Source organism: Thermobia domestica, chromosome 3 (assembly GCF_964235325.1).
Source record: "Thermobia domestica chromosome 3, izTheDome1.hap1.1, whole genome shotgun sequence".
NCBI lineage: Eukaryota > Metazoa > Arthropoda > Insecta > Zygentoma > Lepismatidae > Thermobia > Thermobia domestica.
In genome coordinates, this window is record NC_137456.1 from 325,573,224 (window position 1) to 325,586,471 (window position 13,248).

Here is a 13,248-nt window from a genome sequence, read left to right on the forward strand (position 1 = left end):
TGTTGATAAAACTGCAACACCACAGACTATTTAAAATACTTTTATCACATACTGCTCACTAGAATGCAGCAGCTACTTGTATAACAGCGAAGCAAAGCTACACAAATGTAAACAATCGACCTATATGCCCACAACAATGCTTTAAGTAGAATTAATGCAATAGAAATTTAATGTACACAATTGTGACTGCCCGGTCTGAATGGGTTAAGCATTTAGATAGCTGGTATGTCCAGTCAAAATCATACCGCCTCTGCGTTTTTTCCACTTCGAACACTTAGCATACGCCACCTGAAACAAAAGGGCTTCCTTCCGCTCAACCAAAACATTGGCTTATCAACGGCAAGATAACATTTGTTTTCTTTTTTTTCTTTTTGCCCCGACGAAAAATAAGGCTCACATCATAACGTATTGAGGACGTAACCCTGACTTCAAAGAACGTATGATTAAGATATCGTTCAACGAAACTAGGGAATGTCACAATGGAAGGAGTTGTAGGTTCGATACCGTAACAGGAATTTTGGGTGTTGTTCTGTAGAATATTCCGTCCAAATCGTATGATACTTATTTAAAGGGACCTGAATGCGACATCGGAATTAATCGTGTAATGTGGAGGCTTCTACACTGCGGTCCAATAATATGGCTATGGGAAGAGAGTGAAAAGAAAAATATACAGGGTATTTGAAAAGAACACCGGCAGCTTTTCTGATGTGTTTCCAGGTATAGACGAACCTGGATGCACAAATACTTCCTGTCGGAGTTATATTCTGCCGAAAACATAAAAAAAATTAAATTCAAAGATCCACAACTCCAGAACTATGTGACGTACCGTAGTCGGGTCAAGACTTCACTTAGGAACTAGTACGTGCCCTATCCAAGTACCTGAGTTTCAGAATCCTGCGGTACTTTCACAGAAGTTTTTATAGAGGTGTTTGGTGAGTGAGCCCGTAGCCAAATTCTTTCGTGGGTACCGCAAGATTCTGAAACACGTATTTTTGAATAGTGTATATATTAGTTCCTAAGTTAAGCCTTGATCCGACTACGGTAGTTACCATACTTTTGGAACTATGGCCCTTTAAATTTCTTTTTTTTTTTTTTTTTTTTTTAATGTTCTCGGCAGCTTATAACTAAGAAAGGAAGCATTTGTGCGCCCAAGTTGGTCTATAGTTTTTGCCTTGTCTTGGTGTCAGAAATAACCTCCCTTGACGTTGTTGTTTTGAAACACCCTTTATATATATTTATGTAAAGAAAAAAATACTACACTGTGGGGAGATGTGGCCCCGCGAAATACTCCGAACTCGTTTCTCTTCACCTAGTGTACAATACGGAAACTCATATTCAAAATGAATTAACGTGTCATATAGTATGATGCAATGGTGACTACTAGATATTAGTTATTTATGATACTCATTCCTGTGTAGTGCTCAGCCTCGGGATTCCAACACGGAACGAATGGTGGAACGGTGTCTTGGTATAGTACAAAAGGAAGCGTAATTAATGCTTATGAAATAACGCTCTGCTCTAATGGCAAGTTCTTATAAATCGATCCCCGTACATTAATGTGATTTGCTTAAAGATCGAAGGAAATAACGTGATGGTACCAAGGTCACGAGTAAATTTTTGACGCTAAGCACATTGCCGAGGACAATCATAAACCGTGCTCTGCGGAATTAGTAATTTAGTTAAATAAAATTTATAGTATTAATAATGTACCGGTACTATAGATGAATGTAATTAATTAACTATTTTAGTTAATAGTTGTAAGATAATACAGAACAGTAATGATAAAAAGATGTAAATCTATGCAAACATATCATTTTGTAATAATGTATATAAATATAACGACCAGTATGGGCAGAAAAGGAAAATGTAGTTATCCACAGACGGACACTCATAGATTTTGAAGAGGAGTAGGAATCCGCTAGTCTTTAGTTGTAAAACATTCACATATACTAGTCTCAATTCATGCAATATTACAATGTCACTTGCAATCAAGTATGGGTCAATCCATCTGAAGTGGTCGAAAAATTTTGAAAATGGTTGCTCGACCATCTCAGAAAATTATATGTGCAAGTGGTCCTGAAGGGCGGCCATCTTTGTTGTCGGTGAAGTGCCAATTTTTGCATTTGCAAGCGTTTACGAAAACTACAGTTGCTCCGGATGTACGAATCAGACGAACACCAAACAAAAACGAATGTCTAGGGGAGAGACTGAGGTACATACTGAATATGAATTTTTGCGTCTAAATTAATATGCAGGGTTGCGAATTACTACATGAAATCACCAGAAAACTAGAGAAAATTACACTTTTAAACGGGCTGTATTTTGGGACGCCATAAAGTGGAGGGTTCATAAGTTTTGTGCTGCATACTATTGCATATAAAGATTCTGTAGAAATATCCACAACTATGATACTACTGACACGTTTCACTGGCATGGTTATGTTTCATGCTAGATCTCAAAAATTATGCATGGTGCAGCAGTTAGGCCCGCTTTTGTTTGTGTTCAGTTCTCCAAAAGCTTGCGAGTGGCGTTTGTTCCATCTTTCTACTTCAATGATCACTGCCACGTCTATGTGGTAAGAGCGTAAGTTCCCCCTTGCATCCAGGACACACATCGTCGAACTGGACCGCGTGTTAAGGCACTTAATGTATTGTATCATAAAAGTCATGTTGAAATTCAATCCAAGTTACGGAAGTTAATATGTTCACAAAGTTGGTCCCTCTATCCTAACTAAATATAAAGCTACATGAACTTATATAAAATAAAAGAGTACTTACGGTTGACTTGGAGAGGCGAAATTTAGCATGATTGTAGCGTGCAAGTACTAACCCACAGGAAAATTGTCAAAAGATATTATTTTTAATTTTTAGGGGAGGATGAAGAAATTCTCTATGTTATTTAAATGGGTTGTTTTTTGGACTTATGCTCTCATATTTTAGGTACTTGAAATTTCAATAAAAACTTTAAATTCGGTATGTTTGTATGTTGCCGTTAGTGTTGCTTAAGTAAATAACCAAAAATAAAGATTTTCAACCGTACAGAGGTTTTATGGGTAATTGAAAGGTCTTTTCAATGTTATTTATATGAGACATCTTCTACACCCTAAAATGTTTAGGCACTTCCGGTAGGATTAGAATGATGAAATTTGGCATTATTGTAGATTTCTGGGACTAACCCACAGGAAAATTGCCAAAAGTGAATATTTTTAGTTTTTAAGGTATCTATTGGGTGGATGAATTAATTTCCATGTTATTTAAATGGGTGTTTTCTTGTGATACAAAATCTTATCTCTTAGTTGAAATAAGAAAGTTTTCAGTTGAAACACGATAGTTTTACTGGTGATTTCATGTAGTGGTTTGCAACCCTGCATATTTATGTAGACGCAGAAATTCGTATTCATCGTGTACCTCAGTCTCTCCTCTAAACATTTGTGTGTGTGTGTGTGTGCGTGTATGTGTGTGTGGGGGGGTGCGTGTGTGTTCGTCTGATTCGTATGTCCTAAGTGATTGTAGTTTTCGTAAACGCTTGCAAATGCAAAAATTGGCACTCCACCGTCAACAAAGATGACCGAAATTCAGGAACACTCGTACATACGACAACGTGAATGATGTTATAGACCTTCTCATACACAAGGTTCATCACACTCAATTTGTTACAATTTTCGGAGATGGTCGAGCAACCACCTCTGGACGACTTCGTATGGATTGACCCCTATGTAATGTTTATTAGCAGACTAGAAACCCAGCGGAAGTGATAACGTAATGTTGTTCTTACTAACCCAGATTAGAACTTCCGTAAGTAGCAGTCAAAGACCTTGCAATATTTCCTCAGTAGCTAGGATCGGTTGTTCTTCACGTAACTCGTTACGTAGCTAGGAAGGATCAATACAGAAAATAAAGATCCAAGGACCCGTTTGTCAGCGGTTACGCGTATCCACTAATACCTAGGTATACTTCGTGGCCTATATTGTTCCCCTTGCATATAAAATACTTGGGTTTAGGGAGTAAAAGAAAAAGGTACGGGACACCGTACTAAACTTCCGTGTTAGCACTTTCCTAAATTGCGTAAACTGTCTACATTATTGAAGTATATGACTAGGAAATACAGACAAAATAATTTACATCTCGAAATTTCGAATGACAAGAAGTCAGCCCTCAAGAATGAACTACTCCCTATATATTTTTGAAAAGAAAATTCTAGGACTGTGGGTTGGTAATGGAGCATTAGTTTGTGAAAAATATATCCAATGATGTTGGGGGGTAAGAATACAACGTAAGGACACCTCCTGAGGAGTACTATGAAAACCTTATGGAAACCTAGAGACAAATGCGTTAAAAAGATGGCCCCTCCACGAATACGCACGTAACAGTAGTATACAGACAGATGGACAGATACACGGACTGCAGAAGATAGTGAACAAGAACAATGAAATTGAATCTACTCGGAATTGATTACCAAACAAGGTATGGTCCACGATTAGTATTTGGTGGAAAGCCGTTCCCCATCATAATGCCTCGCCTCCTATAGGTCGAAAGTCGGAAATTATATCACTCACTCCATAAAATTACTAGTGACGTAAGGGATCAAGGACTTGTTTCCAAAAAATGATTTTAAGAACTCCCAATACTAGTGCATATAACATATCCTGGGAGCTGAAATTCAGAGACGAAAATTTCCTTCCGGATGTAACCACTGTAAGCATACAAAATCCGAAGGATGACTAAGGCAACTCATAGAATCTTGATAACTTCTGTTATATCCACAGACCGGAAACCACATATCCGTTTAATCATAGAAGAATCTTTCCTTGTGCATGTTTTAACTCTCTAAATTCAAGTTAACAAAAAATATCACAGAATAAAATTATTTTGGTCTAGTCAGACCGAGCGACTTCATGACGGAAATATAACCCCCGAGTTCCCTTTAGGTTAAAGAACTAAATGAGCGTTGAGAATATGTTTCTGGAAAGCAAAACAAAGTTAGTGTAAAACGAGTCCCTGATGCAGACTAATTTCTAGAAGATAACGATTAGTATAAATTAGAACATATCATACAGTCACTCCAAAACACTAAACGTAATATTTAAATAAGAAGTAGTTTGTTCAATATTTTTATTAAGTGATAATTAATAAATTATGTAAACAACATTTCTTAACCGACACCTCAACCGAAAAGTGATCAAGTTGACAACTAGTAACCAGATAGGGTACAATTTGTCGGAGGTAACGCGTAAGAATACAACTCCTAATAAAGAAAACTAGAATAAATATTAAAAACTAATTATATTCGTCGTTCCAAAAATATATATAAACGTGCAAGAGGTGAGAACTAGATATGTCTTATATCAGATACATTTAAAATAGAGGGCCGCGGTGGCTCAGTGGTAGAGCGTTCACCTCTGGTGCTTGGGGTCCCGGGTTCGATCCCAGCCCCCGCCAAGTGAACTTTGTGGTGGACAAACACCGTGTGTGTGGATTTTCTCGGGGGTTTCCCGTTTCCTCTTACTTTATTCATTCCACCATTTCATTCATTACTCATCATCACCGTCTCCTTTAGCCTAACCGGCATTAAGCGTGGGACGTAAAACTCAAAGATTTCATTTCATTTCATTTACATTTAAAATAGACCATGTATCACTTCACGTAGACAGCGGATGAATTATGTCCAATTTCAAAATTATAGGTTAATCACAGTAATAATAACAAGAAGAAGAATGGGATTCCGACACACTATTGGCAAGAGAGAACGTTGTGTCGTCTCGTCTCAAGCACATACTAACCTCAATATAAGCAATCAGTATCGAATACAGATCAGTATCGAATGTTAAATAATTGAAAAAGATAAAATAAAGGATGAACTACAATATTCAGAATAACAATGATTGATTTCGATTTAGCTCCTGGATGGCAAATAAAGGCAGATATCTGTAATATAAATGGCTGAATTGATGTGTTCCTCTGTTCTCTTAGGATTTTCTTCTTTTTTTATTGACATAGATTATGAGATGTAATGCATGCAAAAGGCTATCAGCTAACATGTACTTTTGGTGAGTCTTTATTTACCATAGTTCAGAGGTGCCAGTTTTGGGATAAATGAGGCTAGATCTGAAAACATGTGGTACATAATGTAATAGGATCAAGTATAATATTTTTTGTTTTGTCTCTCACAGAGATAAGAGACGAGTGATGTCCTCCTGTGCATCCCCGAAAATCTGTCAGGGATGATCAAACCGCGACCAGTAAACCCTTCTTGGATCCCAAGCACCGGGGTAGGAGGCTACGATTTCGAAACTCAGAACCAAATAGAGGAAATTCTAAAGTATTGCCATCAGAAGAAGACGTCGAACTGTCTTGCTACTCGTTTTCTATGCTACGAGTCACTATGACGGAACAGAAGACATCACATCCCAATAACAATCTGAGAACCAATATCTTCTTTTAAACGCTAATCAAGGTCTTAAACTAATTAAATTGGAGGATCCTCTCCTCTATAATTACCAGCGAAAACAAGAAGACAGGGCATCCAATCTGAACAAAACAAAAGAGAATCAGCTAACGTGAGGAAAAAATCACACAGAGAAAGTTTTCCTCCTTGAATTTCTATACTTCTAATATAGGCCAACATGGTCTACGGACTAGAATTTCGATATAACACTAGAGGCACAGTTATGCCTCCCACCTGATTTGGGGGCTGAGTTATAACATTAAAAACCCTATAAAAGGCGATACCTCGTACCAGAATCTCCTGTCTTAGAATTCCATCCGTCCAAAGTCAGAGGAAAAAGTGGACCATGAAATCTGAGCAAAACAAAAGAGGAAAAGTTACACTCACACTCGTATACAGCTAATTGTAAGTTATTCTTCTCTAATATCTATTCTCCTAATACAAGTCAATGTGGTCTATGGACCAAATATACCCGCTTCTTTATAATACTAGAGGCACAGTTATGCCTCCCGTCTGTTTTTTTGGGCTGACTCTCTCCTAACATTAAAGATTCCATAAACGGCAGTAACCCCCCATGAAACACGTTGAACTATGAACCATGAAATGCAGTTGATTTGGACTAGACACGACTGACAAGGTACATTGACGAAGTTTCCCCTCGGGATTCGTGTAAAATTGATTTAAATTTAAAGTTTTCAGCGGTCCAATGTGTATTGTACTCATTTTAGCGGCACATACGGGTAATTTGCATATTTATGGGCCTTCATATATCTGGATTTCATACTCTACTACAACGCTCGGACAAAAATTGCTTTTAGTTTCCTTAGATGTAAATGGACATAAATGCGGGCATATGAAAAACAAATTGGGCCAAATACGGATTCTCTGACAAATGTTACTCACCCCGGCGGCCATCTTGGATCTGGCATATTGGACTTAACTTTCGATTTTTCAAATGGGAATAGGTGTAAGTGATACATCAAATTAATGTACAATTTTCTCGGAAATCCACTGGTGTTGCTAATTTTACCGTAGCGTGTACCGTTTGGAAGATATTGCATATTAAATCCCTCCAGGCACTTTGCGAATAGACATTGCAGAGTAATATCAGTTACTGTTACGATGTTCACAAATCAAAACAATTTCTAACTGGAAAAAAACTGCACGCAGTGGCGTATTTAAGAGGGGCTTCCAGGCTCAAGTCACCCCCCAAAATTTTATTTACTATCTTAAAATAAATGAAATATCTTGCAGAATTTTCACATTTCTAGAAATAAAGTTAGCAAAGCCTCCTAAACAAAATCGTAGATACGCCACTAACTGTAGGTATAAACAATCTCTTTACAAAATTGGTGTCATAATTATTACATTTCTGTGAGTGATTGTTCTTACTTTCATGTTATACTATAACAAGGAAATATTCTATCACGGTCAAAATGCCTAATGTAAATCCAGATACGACCAGATTTGGGTGAAGACCTACCATTTCCGTATTTACGTCTGTGTTTATGTATGTATTACGTTCAGAGAATATTTCTTTAACGATCAATCGCATAAAAGATTACATATACACACGGGACCCTGCACAACTTACTATTTGGTTCAACATTTAACATGCAATAATACCTTGCAAGCGGTACAAGCAACGGTAAAATTAACTACACCAATGAATTTTCGAGAAAATGTTATATGCGTTTGATGTATCACATGCACCTATTCCCATTTGAAAAACCGAAAGTTGAATCCAATATGGCGGATCCAAGATGGCGGCCGGGATGGGTAACTTGTGACAGAGAAGCAGTACTTGATCCAATTTGTTTTGCATATGCCCACACTCATGTCCAATCATACCTAAAGAAACTAAATGCAATTTTGTGACCGAGCTATATAGTAGTGGTTGATTGAATTCCGGATATATGAAGGCCCATAAATGTGCAAATTACCCGTATGGGCCGCTAAAATTAATGCAATACGCATTAAGCCGCGGAGAACTTTACATTTCAATCAATTTTAGACGAATCCCGAAGGGACACTTCGCGAATGTACCTTGTGAGACAATCTTCATTTTGACAACACGAACCGCTGTCACCAATCACAAGAATAACCCTGACTCCTAGCACCCAGTGGAACTGAACAACAAGTATATCTCCTAGGATAACTGAAGGACAGAGTTAACAGTTTGTGATTGGTCTGGAAGGGAACTTTTCTACCAAATGTAGACTATTCCTATCAATTTATAAGGAGACATATGAGTGACATACACCAGTAATTGGAAAATGTGAACATTTTTGTTATAAGTCGAACTTTTACCTACACAAACTATGGTGCAGAACTATAGACTCAAAGACCTGTGTGGACACAGAACAATTTCAAGTGTAAACTACCATCTGTTTTGATTCTAGAAGTTGGTTTATTATTTTAAAGGACATATTTTTTCAGTGTTTAAGTAAACGATGTGCAGACCAACCAAAACCGATATAACGACTTTATATGAACAACTAAAAACACTGAAGACACTGAAAAGGGACTTGTCAAACAGGAAGATTAAAACAACGATACACAATATATAACAAAAAATAAGAAATTGTAAATAAAAGAATATAATAAAGCTTAATTCTACGTAAAAGATGCTTTAGTATACTACGATATAAATTTGAGATTATGTATACCTAACAAATAAGCAAAGTTGCTGATTTAGTATAAAGAAATTGTACTAGATCAGATCAACATGTAACAGAAACGGTTCAGAGACAGTATATACATTCATAAGCATGAATTCTATGAACTTTATACACAGGTCATAAGTTTCCCCGCAGAATATATGTTAAAAAATACTAACGAATGTTAAATATAGTGAGCCTAAGCAGTTAGTGTAAGGAGTAATGAGTGTACGAAGAAAAGAGTACTGACTATGATAGGAGTATATTGCTAACAAGTCTAACTGTATAAGAGCAATAATTTTCTACTGTAAAATAGTAGGATAATACATTATAATTACAGTTGCTAGTAAAGATACTATATAAGCTTGAGTGTAACCCCCTTCCATAAACCCCCCTATTCCAGATATAGCTTTAACCTTTTTAGTATATCTTGGACGAGGGTGTCCAAATATACTGAAGGTCACAAAGTGACTTTCAGCTCCAATGGGTGGAGGAGGATTTTGGGGTCCTATGCCTTCAGATTGCGCCCTGTCTAGACCTAACACGATCGGGAATCAAACACATGTACTCCGGATGAGCGAAGTTGAGAGAGCCACAAGCAATAATGATTAACATAGAATGTTGACGGAAATTGTAGTCAGGTTTAGCACCGGCAGCACAGACAGATAAGAAACTCATTTATTTTTAAGTTTATACAGTGTTTGTAGGAAAGCAAAAAAAAAAAAAAAAAAAAAAAAAAAAAAAAAAAAAAAAAGTGAAAAATAAAAAATTAAAACAGGATAATATGTCGATAATAAGGACAGCTTTTACATTAAAAGGAATATCCCAGCTACACTACGATAGAAAAAACAGCATTTTTGTGCTGAGTTGGAACGGAAATCAGAGATGTCCGGGTTCGACTCCCAGTCGAGTTCGCTACACACCAAAAAAGTTATGTAATAAAACAGTACAAACTGAAGCATGATTCAGACTGGATGAATCATGGTTGGCTGAACGCAACAGGAACCTTGGCCGACTGTGTGCATAATCATACCTAATGTGTGGGAGTTTTATCCTAGGTTCGAAGTAAGTCAATGGCGAAACCGTAAAAAGTCATAAACTTACTTTGGACCGGTCGGAAACTAGGTTGTTGAATTTTGAGTTAGGAATGTTCTGAATATAATACAATAGATAAATAGAGGACGTGTCAGTTAAATAGAGCTTAGTATCTTAGTGATGCTAAGCAGAGCTGACGGTGATCTTTGATGTTTAACACAGAAAAGAAGAAAAGGGTGCTCTTGTGAGCGATAATAACCCGAATGGAGAATATTCTTTTTCATTAAATTTACTTTAATACATTCAAATAAATTGTTCTTTTCTTCAACAAATTACTTTGTTTTCTCATATAAAACTTTATGTTGAAGTGATATTAGGATTTTGCAATAATTCATTTTGAAATTCAATTTCTGGCATTCAGAAAAATACGGAAGTAACATTTTCTTCCCCTCTTGCTGTGTTTTCTTCCATCTCACTCTAAGGTTGCATAAATCCCTTCCCCTTTTTTTTGGAGGCAGACCCAAATCTATGGCTACCTTACTTGAAAGTATATAAACGCGAGTTGGTAGACCCGCGAGGGTGAATTGGGAAGTGATTACCTGGTCTCACTACGATTGTAACTCCGAAGAGACTCCACGCGGTGAATATGTTATCAAAAACCATGTGAAAATAATAAAAAATCGCGTGAGGTTGTTAAGGGCAGTAAGGTGGTTAACATACACCCATACCCACCAACTTAGGGGCAATACCGAGAGTAAACAACCTCCTCCTCCGTCAACAAAGCGGAAATTCTACGGTGAACTTTGCCCACGTTAGGAATTCTTACCAACTAAGCAATTTTAGCAAGGAACTTAGTCTGTACCCATAGCAGACCAAAGGAATCTAATGTTATTTCCCATTATTTTGGCCGCATTGGTCGGTAATGATAGGAAGCACAAAGTGAACCCAGCCGAGCTGGGCACAGTATAGAAGTCTATGTAGATTCGAACTGTGTTAGGTAGATATTTTCTGATTTGGTGCAGAAGTAAACGAGTTATAATATAAAAAATTAAGTAAACCACATGCTCTAACATTCGTTCAGCGTAATATGTGATTTTACCTCTCTTTTGGAGTCATCGTTTCGAGTTTACACATTATTCCCTTGGATCCATTTTGACCCGTTATGCATTTCCCCATGTAAGTGTTTAAATGTTGGAGCAGTGAACAGATTTTATTTATTTATGTGTTATCGTTCAAACATTTTGCCTTGTGTACTAAAATGTTACACATTGTACAGTCACGAACATAAATAAGTACAGGCAAGAGTCTTTATTTCTTATGGAAGAACATAGACTGAAAGTATTTGAGAACAAGATCCTGAGACGAATATTGGGACCGAAGAGGAACGGGAATGGGGAATGGCGGAAACTTCAAAACAAGGAGCTACATAATTTATACGGTCTACCAAATATTGTTAGGGTCGTTTCCCCTCCCCTAGGATGCGCCCTTGAATCAAAGTAACAAGATAAAAATTCAGTCCAAGGTAGGTACTAATTATGTTCAAAAACTAATTTCAAATTGATTAAAAATTTAGAAACTAATAATTGCGACGCAAAATGTGAAGCATCTATAGGCATAATTTAAGAACGAAGTGAGGTATTTGTACGACACTGGCATCATACCAAACCGGGTAGCAAAATTGTACAATATAAATTAGGAAATTAACACTAGTGCGAATTACGTTATTGCATTTTTGGCATAATAATGAAGGTTCACTTAGCAGGGATTCTCTATTTCTTGACGAAAATAATAATAATAATAATAATAATAATAATAATAATAATAATAATAATAATAATAATAATAAGCTTCTTATGTATTCATTCTAAACCAGCAACCATCTTAGGCAATCTGTAGAGTGGGACGTTTCTTACATACAAAAGTTGTTTACATTTGTTATTCAAATCCACTTAGCACAGTAAAATACATAAACTATAATTTCCTTGTCTTCCGAAAATGGACATAAAAATTATAAATCGTGAGGTAAACTTAAATTGGATACGGAAGTTGCTACGCAAGAAGCGAAGTCTAAAACATATATAATTATATATAGACCTATACACAGTGGCGTATCTAGGATTTCATTTCGGGGGGCTCTCACAACACGTAAATAACCACTTATATTTTTCTTTTTGGGTACCAAGAGATTTTAATGAAGTTGTACATATAACAAATTTATTTTGGGGGGAAGGGCTTAAGCCTGATAGCTCTCTCCTGAATACGCCACTGCCTATACACGAAAAATTTTAGTAGTACCTTAACAAGATGTGTCCCCAATGAAATATTCCTGTCAACTGACGTAGTCTGAGGGAGAAGGTCGGAACAGACCATGCCATTGGGGAGCACCTCTTGCCCTGCCGCTGGTGTCATCGCTGAGCCCACGTAATATCTACAATCTCCTTTTCAATAAGCCATCCACCCTTGTACACACAATACATTCATACTGCTTCCAAAAGTGAGGCTATCTACATTACATAAACCAGTACTCTTTGATGAATTCGTAAATTTGTTGACTTGTCTACACTCAACATTAAACTTAACAAGAAATAGAAATTAGAACATAGAAAATAGAAACAGAATATGAAGACAATTCAACAGGAACTAAGTAGTATCGAGCGAAAAGACACGCCCAAACGTCATAATTACATATTGTCTATCGCAAAATAATATGGTAATAAAGTGTTGGTCAGATGGATTAAAATAAATAAATAAACATAACGTACCTTATTTTTTTGACAAGTATTGTATAGAAGCAGCAATATCAATGTGAATTCTTTTATAAGATTATTTCTAATGGGAAATTATGCCGTAGTCTGTAGTTTAGTGTCAGGAAGTTGATGAGAGAAGATTCAGCGTTGCCAGGACTACAAATTGGCATATACGTCTGAGAGTCTACTAAAATTCTTTCTTTTTTCTTTCTTTACATTTTAAAATTTCCGTATTGGCATATGCACTAGCTGCAACTGAATCGATTATTTGAGATACGTCATAAGTCACCGATTTGCCGAAAATGAGTTTACATGCAGCTTTTATTCTTGAAGGGTAGCTACCGTTGGGTTGTGAAATGACA

The 13,248-nt window shown here is 36.7% G+C and overlaps 1 protein-coding gene across 2 annotated transcripts in view; it reads right to left on the reverse strand.

The window, feature by feature from the left end:
- LOC145681910 (E3 ubiquitin-protein ligase SIAH1B-like) overlaps positions 1-12,994 on the reverse strand; it is a 54,279-nt gene extending 41,285 nt beyond the window's left edge. For both annotated transcript variants that reach the window (XM_081753514.1, XM_081753513.1), the window contains exon 1: positions 12,902-12,994. The gene's annotated coding sequence lies outside the window, so the exon portion shown is untranslated. The remainder of the gene's footprint in view (positions 1-12,901) is intronic.
- Between the last annotated feature and the right edge of the window lie 254 nt (positions 12,995-13,248).